The sequence below is a fragment of the Macadamia integrifolia genome, unplaced genomic scaffold, assembly GCF_013358625.1.
Source record: "Macadamia integrifolia cultivar HAES 741 unplaced genomic scaffold, SCU_Mint_v3 scaffold662, whole genome shotgun sequence".
In the NCBI taxonomy this organism is placed as follows: domain Eukaryota; kingdom Viridiplantae; phylum Streptophyta; class Magnoliopsida; order Proteales; family Proteaceae; genus Macadamia; species Macadamia integrifolia.
The window spans coordinates 119,236-128,963 of record NW_024870508.1 but is presented as its reverse complement, the minus strand read 5'-3'; positions in this window follow the sequence as shown (position 1 = coordinate 128,963).

The window sequence follows — 9,728 nt, the reverse complement described above, 5'->3', positions numbered from 1 at the left end:
TTTTTGCATATGCCCACAAAGGCAGTGATGCTAGAGTTCCTTCAGAAGTTTCCTCCCAAGGAATTTCGATCAAGACACCACCCTTCCTGAGGTGCAATGATCTGTCTAGTTCCAAGGGAATCAACTCTTATTTTTCTTTATACCACATTTCACATTTCATTTTAATTGTGCATATGTCAACTCATGATAAATTAAAAAGAAGGTCTCAACTCCAAATCAAAAGTACAAGGAACCCATAGACTTACCCATGGTCCAACACCATAAAACAGGTGTCTCTTATTTTGCGAAAGAAAGTCTCATCCCAAGACACATACTTGTTTCTTTCTTCTCAATAGGGTTTTTATATATTCAAAATGGGTACCTTAATCAAAACTTTTATTTTCATACATCAAGCAACTGAATGGTATGATCATTAGTCAAAAGCCAAAGTAGGACTTCATCCTTTAGCAAGCTCAAAAAAACAAAAAGAAAAACAAATGAAACAAAGTGGAAAAAGTAAAAACTGGTTTTCCTCCCCCACACTTAAGTTATACAATGTCCTCAATGCATGGAAAGAATTAAAAACGAAGACAATGCAAGAGGGTCATACCTGATTAAAAGTTAATCATCAGTGTAAAGAGGTTCATGGAGATCCATGACCTCTTCACTACCAGTAGAAAAAGACTGGAAGAATGGTTTCAAACGCTAACCATTAACCTTCGAAATTACCCCTGTTCCTGGTTTCAAAATCTCCACAACCCCATGGGGATATACATTATGGACAATAAACAGGCCATCCCATCGAGATCTAAGCTTACCAGGGAAAACATGCAATCGAGAGTTGTACAATAAGACCTTATCACCAGTTGCAAAAGATTTGCACATAATGTGCTTATCATGGAAAGCTTTCGTCTTTTCCTTGTAAATCTCAGAACTTTCATAGGCTTCATTCTTAAGTTCCTCCAACTCAGATAGTTGGAGCCTACGATGAATTTTCGCATCAGACAAATCAAAATTGAGCTTCTTGATGGCCCAAAAGGCCTTATGCTCCAACTCAACTGGTAAGTGATAAGCTTTCCCATACACCAAAGGGTAGGGAGACTGACCAAGATCGATCTTGAATGCAGTCCGATGGGCCCACAAGGCATTAATGAGCCCAAGGGACCAATCCTTATGGTTGAGATTAACAGTTTTCTCCAAGATTTGTTTGATCTCCCTACTAGACACCTTCACTTGGCCACTAATTTGGGGGTGGTAAGGGGTAGATAACTTATGGGTGATCCCATACTTTTTCATTAAGGCCTCAAAAGGCTGGTTACAAAAATGAGTACCCTTATCACTAATTATTGCACGTGGTGCACCAAAGCGGAATAAAATGTTCTCTTTGAGAAACTGGACCACCACTTTGTAGTCATTAGATTTACAAGGTATGGCCTCTATCCATTTAGAAACATAATCAACAGCCAAAAGTATGTATAAATTCCCAAAGAAATTAGGGAATGGTCCCATAAAATCGATGCCCCAAACATCAAAGATCTCAACTATCAAAATAGGATTGAGGAGCATCATGTTCCTCTTATTGATACGGCCAAAAGACTGGCAGGAGGGACAAGTCTTGCAAAAATCAAAAGTATCTCTAAAAAGAGTGGGCCAATAAAATTCGCATTGGAGAACCTTTGCGGCAGTCTTCTTAGGTCCAAAGTGTCCACCACATGCATCTTAAACAAATAAGGATCATCCTAGAAAAAGTGTTTAACTTGGGAATGAAACCTATATTTATCTTGGGTGGACTAGTGATCCAGAGTCACACCTGAAACTAAGAAGTTGACAATGTCAGCAAACCATTGTTCACTGGACATTGTAAATAATTATTCATCTGGAAAGTTCTCATTGAATAGAGAATTGAAAATCAAGGAATTGGGAAGTCGGGATAAATGGTCTGTAACTAGGTTTTCAACTCCTTTCTTATCCCTAATTTCTAAATAAAACTCTTACAAAATTAAAACCCACCTAATGAGATGGGCTTTGGCATCCTTCTTCTGAACTAGGTATCTGAGAGAAAAATGATTAGTATACACCACCACATGTGAACCAACTAAGTAAGACCGAAACTTTTATAATGCAAACACAACAGCTAAAAATTATTTTTCAGTGGTTGTATAATTGAGTTGTGCATCATTTAAGGTCCTACAAGCATAGTAAATGACAGTGGGCAACTTATTAATCCTTTGACCTAAAATCGCTCCTATGGCAAAATCTGAAGCATCACACATCAGTTCAAAAGGTTCAGTCCAAACAGGTGGTTGAACAATGGGTGTATTGGTCAACTCCTTCTTAAGTTGCTTGAAGGATTCTAGGCACTCTTTAGAAAATTCAAAAGTTTGATCTTTGGCAAGTAATAAAGTGCGAGGTCAGGCTAACTGACTAAATTTCTTAATAAACCTTCTGTAAAAGCCTGCATGCCCTAGAAAAGACCGGACATCCTTAACAGATTGAGGAGGTGGTAAATTATTAATTAAATCTACTTTGGCGTTATCTACTTTAATTCCCTCCTTGGATATTACATGGCCCAAAACAATACCAAATTTAACCATAAAATGGCATTTCTCCCAATTCAAAGCCAAATTCTTAGATCTGCACATTTTCAAAACTAGAGAAAGATGATGAAGACATTCAAATAGGAATTCCTATGAATTGAAAAGTCATCCATAAATACTTCTAAGAATTTTTCAACCATGTCAGAAAAGATGCTCATCATGGATTGTTGGAACGTAGCATGGGTATTGCAAAGCCCAAAGGGCATATGCCTGTAAGCAAATGTTCCATATGGGTATGTAAAAGTGGTCTTATGTTGGTCCTCTAAAGCAATTGCGATCTAATTATAGCCGAAATATCCATCAAGAAAACAATAGTATTCATGTTCAGCTAACCTCTCTAACATCTGGTCAATGAATGGCAATAGAAAGTGGTCCTTCCAGGTTGCCACATTAAGTTTTCTATAGTCTATGCACACTCTCCACCTTGATTGGACATGGGTTGGAATTAGTTCATTACTGGCATTGGGAACTACAGTCACACCAGACTTCCTAAGCACTACGTGAACTGGGCTTACCCATTGGCTGTCAGAAATAGGATAAATTATTTCATGATTCAAGCACTTTAGGATCTCTTTCTTAATGGCTTCCATCATCACAGGATTAGCTCTTCTTTGGGGTTCTATGGATGGTTTGGAATCCTCAATAAGATGTATATGATGTCGTATAATAGAAGGGCTTATACCCTTGATATCATCCATGGTCCAACCTAGGGCTTCCTTATTATCTTTTAACACTTTAAGTAACTCCTCTTCCTAGCTAGAAGTCAAATTTGAAGAAATTATTACAAGAAGAGTCCAATTAGGCCCTAGGAAGCCATACCTCAAATTAGATGGTAACTCCTTAAGATCTAGCTTACGGGGATCAACTATGGAAAATTTGAAAATAGAATTGGAAAGGGGTCCTAAGGGCTCCACGGCTGTGTGAAGACTCAAGACTTCAGAACATAAATTTTTACTATCATCATCCAATTCATCCATACACTCTTGGAATTCTGAATCAAAATTAATATCAAAGTTGGTAATTAAATCATCAGAAAAATTCAGAAAATCCTCAATCATATTGATCTCTTCTTCCATATGTGGTTGCTTGCCTATCCTAAACATGTTAAACTCAACAGTTTGGTTGCCTAAAGATAACCTTAGGAAACCATTCCAGCAATTGATTAATACATTACTGGTAGCCAAGAATGGTCTTCTTAGAATTATTGGGATCTCATTTTTGGTTGAGAATGGCTTGGTATCTAACACAGTGAAATCAATAGAGAAAATAAATTCCCCCACCTTTAGTAAGACATCCTCAACCATCCATTTAGTTATCTTAATAGACCTATCTGCTAACTGAAGAGTAGTTGCAGTGGCTTTCAATTCTCCCAATCCTAGCTACTTGTACACATGGTAAGGTAAAAGATTCACACTTGCGCCAAGGTCAAGTAAGGCATGCTCAATGTAGGTGTTGCCTATGACATAAGCTATGGTAGGGCTCCCTGGATCCTTATACTTTGCTGTTATAGGCTGAGTAATTATGGAACTAATGTTACCTGCAAAGAATGCCTTTTTGGGCACACTAGTGATACGTTTGTGAGTACACAAATCTTTTAGTACTTTTGTATAGGTAGGGATTTGAGATATGGCATCCAAAAGAAAGATGTTTACTTCTACCTTTTTGAAGACTTCTAAAATTTTATCCATGGAAGTAGTCTTCTTTTTGTTTACCAAGCGATTAGAAAATGAGATAGGATGAACATAAGGACTGTTAGGGATTTGCCCTTGTTCAGAAGAATTATTTTTTGTTTCCTCAACCAAATCATCTTTAGTTTTAGAAAAATCTTTAGGTTCATCAGACGAACCAGGAACAAAAGGCACACTTGTGTCCTCAACTAAAGGAGAGTTAACAGGAGTAATAGATGGGAAAATTTTAAGAACACTCTGTTGGTACTCTCTACCACTCCTAAGGGCATAAACAACATTACATTGGTTAGAGGGCCCTTGTTGGGTCTGACCTTGTACTATATTCAGTGGTGCATTAGTTGGTCTTTGTGAACTAACAGGTTGATGATGCCTAGGGTTAGGCTCTGGTTGACTAGGTAAAGTTCTCTTCTCCCTCTCACGCATAATTGAGACAACTTGGGTAAGTTCTCTCGTAAGATTTTGATTGCTTGTCATGAAAATAGCCATATTTTTTTTCAAGTCACTTATTCTACTTGCCTCTCCAGTATCAGTAAACCCAGGGGGTTGCTGATAAGATGATAGAGAGGGACCCTAGGAAAACTAGCCTGAGGTCCTACATTTGACCTAGGAAAAGTATTTTGAGAAAAAGATTGTTATGCAAAGGGAGGCCTTTGGGGTCTAGGTTAATAAGATTGTGGGCACCAAGGGAAACCAGTTTTTGCTTTTTTTTTTTTTTTTTTGCTAAAGGATGAATATATTAAGAAGAAAAAAAAAGAGTACATCATAAAGAGGAAACAGGGACATAGCAGAGAGCCTTAGAGCTGCTAACAAACTCCACCTTCGGCATGGCCATCAGCAGAGAAAGAAAGCAACACCCTAGGAGAATCTAAAGCTATGCCTGCCCAGGATATCATTTTCTACATAATCAGCAATGTGTCTTGGGAAAGACACCGAGAATTCTGAGTTCCCAGATTTTGAAGCCTTTTTTGCCAGAAAATCTGCAATTGGATTTGTTTCACGAAAGCAATGGGATATCTTCCAAGGGATTGATTCCAGGAAATGGATAGCATCCAACCATCTTTGGAGGATAAACCACGGGATATGGTTCCTTTGGATTGCCAAAACAACCGCTGCCGAGTCAGATTCTATCCACATGCCCCTTGCACCCATCGCCTTAGCCATCATAATACCTTCCATGACTGCCTCAACCTCTACTTCATAAGACTTTTTTATTCCCAAAAAAATGCTGAATGAGTCACACACCTAGCCATCATTATCTCGAACAATTCCTCCTGCTCCTGCCCTTCCTCGATTTCCCAGAGAGTTGCCATCCACATTAACCTTTAGCCAGTTTGGTTGGGGCTTACACCAGTGAACTTCGAGGGGGTGAGCATGCTTGTGAGACCCCATTGTCAAACCCATTTTACTGCAGAAAATAAAATCAATTAGAGCTTTCACCTCCCCCTTCAGCTTCCCTACGCAAGAGCCAAGCTCATGACGACTATATTCAAAAATTTGCATCGCAGCTCTGTACTCATTGTCATGCCGACGTCTATTCCTTTCCCACCAAATGTTTGCTGCAATAATGGAAAAACCCATCATCCAGGGAGTTTTAAGGTTTATAACTCTAGCCTTTGCCTTCCACCATCGAACCAGGTTGTCAACTGAATGGTGCTGCTGCCACTTAACCTCAAAGCACTCAACAAATGTTTTCCAAACTTTGGTCGTGAAAGGGCATGTGAGGAAGATATGATTAACATTTTCTTCAGCTTGGTTGTAGAGAGTACACCTAGAAGCAAGATGGATCCCCTTATGTCTGATTTGCTCATCCGTTGGGAATTTACCATGAGCTAGACGCCATCCTAAGGTAGAGATCCTATGAGGTAGGCCTTTCCGCCAAACCAGAGAGTACCAAGGGACCTTGCTAGCCGTCCTTCTGATACCTTCCCATGCCGAAGAGGTAGAGAAAGAACCCAGAGTCGACAATGACCAACAACAGGTATCCACTAAGTCACCTGAGGGGATTTTAATTCTCTTAATTTTATCAAATATTTTGATGAGCTCCACCGATCTCACCTCAGGGATCACCCATTCTCCACCACGAATAAAGTCACCCACCTTAGCATTAAATCTAAGAGCAATCAAATCCATTATCTGAAGCTCCTCAAGCACTGATTTTGGCCTCCACCACTTGTCCTTCCAAAAATTTACAAGATTAGCATTTTTGATAATCCATCTTTGATTCTCTTCCACAAAGCTCCAGACCTTTTTAACCCTCGATACAATGGAAGATAAAACGCCTTTTTTGAGGCTGCCATCATTTTTAATAAATCAAGCCTTAAGAAAAGAACTAGCCACCAACTTCTCATGCTTGATTCTCCATACTAGTTTGCATAGCATTGCTTTGTTTGTGTCTCTGAGCCTCTTGATACCTAAGCCTCCTTCCTCTTTAGGCTTACAAAGGGCGTCCCATTTTACTGTAATTTTTTTTACAAATTCTATCTCACTCGTCCAGATAAAATTCCTTATCCACCGTTCCATTGTTGCTAACAAGGAAGTTGGCCACCAATAAATAGCAAAACTATGGTTAGGGATACCTGCAATGACCGATCTAACCAATTCTGTTCTTCCTGCCAAAGACAATAGGTTGCCTTTCCAACCCGCTAGGCGCCCCTTCACCTTGTCCATCACTGGCAGAAGGGCCTCTTTCTTCACTCTTCCTTTAAATATTTCAACACCCAAGTATCGAGTCGGGAAGTTATAGATCTGAATTCCGAGGGTATCAGCAATGTTCTGCTTTCGATCTGGAGCAATCTTCCCGAGGAAGAGTTTACTTTTCTCTAGGCTAATGCACTGGCCTGAAAATTCTTGGTATTTCATCAAGAATTTTTTCAAGGTACGAACATACCTCAAGGAGGCGTTGGTGAATATGAAGATATCATCCGCGAATAGGATATGCCCAGGAGTGGCAGCGCCTCTTGGGCCATGGATTTCCTGTAGCTCCTTGTACTGAACCAGACTCGACAGCCCTCTGGATAGAACTTCTTCGGCTATAATAAATAGCATAGGAGATATAGGATCACCTTGTCTTAGCCCACGCTCCACCCCGAAGTAACCCTGAGGACCTCCGTTCACAAGAATAGATATTTTTGACGATATCAGAAGTTGATGTAGCCAGTTGATCCAACTATTGGAGAAACCAAATTTACTCAATACTTGAAAAATGAAAGACCAAGAAATAGTATCGTAAGCCTTCCTGATATCAATTTTCAGGCCAAGACCCCCACCTCTGGTCGCTGAGAACATTAATTTTGCTAACTCAGAGGCCATAGAGATATTATCATGAATCAACTTCCCCTTCTGAAATGCACCCTGCTCTTCTGAAATCAGCCGAGGAAGGAGAGGTTCCAGTCGCATCGCCATAACTTTGGAAATAATTTTGCAAAAGAAATTGCCCATGCAGAGAGGGCAAAATCTATCTAGTGTGTTTTCTCCCTCCACCTTTGGAATAAGGACCAGGAAATTATTATTGACCCCGTGGGGCATGTATCCAGTGCTAAAAAATTGTCTCACCGCATTGCACACTTTCACTTCCACTAAGGACCAGCACTTGCGAAAAAAGGCACCAGAGAATCCATCAGGGCCCGGCGAGCTATCCGGGTCCAACTCCCACACTGCCCTCCTTATTTCTTCATTTCCAGGGAGGGAATCCAATCTATAACGGTCCATTTGTTTAAGGACTTTCGGGATATTATCCAGTAAATCTGCATGGGTCTCTATGGGAGCTTCTTTATGAAAGCGCTCAAAAAAATCGACAATATACTCCCCTATCTGATTTTTCCCTTCCACCATGGTACCGTCCGGCCTCTTGAGCGCTCTGATTGTATTTTTGTTTCTTCTCATTTTGATAGAAAGGTGAAAATATTTGGAGTTTCGATCACCAACTTTCAGCCATCTAATTCTCGCCTTTTTAGTCCAAATTTTTTCATAATTTTCCAAGGCCTTCACCAAGCCGGTCTTCACATCAGCTTCCAAGGCAAACAAATGGTCGTTCATCCCTTCTCTCGCAATCTTGTCATGAATTTGGTTCAGGACCGTCTTCACATCCTCAAGCTCTCTATCAATGTGAGGGAAGGCTGATCTTGCCCAGGTCTTCAAAACCCCTTTCAGCTGCTTCAATTTGGAAGTGAGAACAGTAATAGGGGGTCCCGCAATCCATTCAGACCAAGACGATGCCACCACATTATTAAATTCCTCGTGGTCCATCCAGAACTGATGGAACCGAAATGGACAGTTTAAGGGGCACTGACTAGCAATTGCAGTCATCAAAATCGGTCCATGATCTGAAGCTATTCTAGGCAAAACCACTTGAGAGGAGTCTTGGAAAATGGTCAGCCATTGCTCATTGCAAAAGCTTCTGTCAAGCACTGCAGACACATTACCAATTTTTCGATTATTGCTCCATGTAAATTTTCTCCCACTCAAAGGCAACTGCGACATGAAGCAAGAGTCCACCATAGCATTGTACTCCGCAGCTGACCCCATGCTGAAGTTTCCTGGGCCCTTCTTTTCATGAGACTGAAGGGTAGCATTAAAGTCACCAACCATTACCCACGGAGTGGGAGTGGTAGGAATATCCGCAGCCAAGTCCAACCAAAGATCTCTTCTCTCCACCCTGAAACTGCTAGCATGGATGAAGGAGACTTGCATTTGGGTGAGGTCCCAAGTCAGAGCAACCGTAATATGCTGAGAGAATTCTGAGATCACCACCGAACAACCCAGATTTCTTTTCCACATAATCCATAAATTTGAAATTCTCCCTGTTCTATTGTTAAAAATAAATTTATTGAAAAAACCCAACTTATTAAAAAATAAGTTTAGAAAATCACTCACAGAGACCATTGGCTCGGCGATACAAAGAAGGTATGGGTCCTTCTGCTTAACTAAATCTCTCAAGGTGCGCTTGCCGACCGCCTTCTTTATTCCTCTTATATTCCAAAAGAGAATCTTCATAAATTACTTCCTGGTATTAGCCTGGTGGTCAGACCTCAAGGCCTGCCCCGTCGCTACATTAGCTTTTCCTTTCCGTCTTGCATCATCATCAGCTCTTGTGAGAGCTTGGTCAAGCTCTGCAACTTCCTGGTGGTGAACAATTATCCTGCCTGCGTCCAGACCAGACGGAGATATTTCTGTAATCACATGCTCAGAGCCGCCCCATTCTTGCCCTCGGCCACTCCTTCCTCCTCTAGCCTACTATCAGCCTCCACGACCACCATTATATATCACTTTACTCTTGCAAGGGCGAAGAGTTCTAGCAGTGTGAACATCTTCCGCCTCAGTCACTCCAAGTCCAGAAACGGATTCATCCTCTTTCATGTCTTTGCTGCCTTGCACAGATTCCAGCTACTCTTTTTCTAAAGAGTAATTTCCTGACTCTCCTGGGTCGGATTCAGACCCATATCCACACCCCAAAGGGTTGTCCACC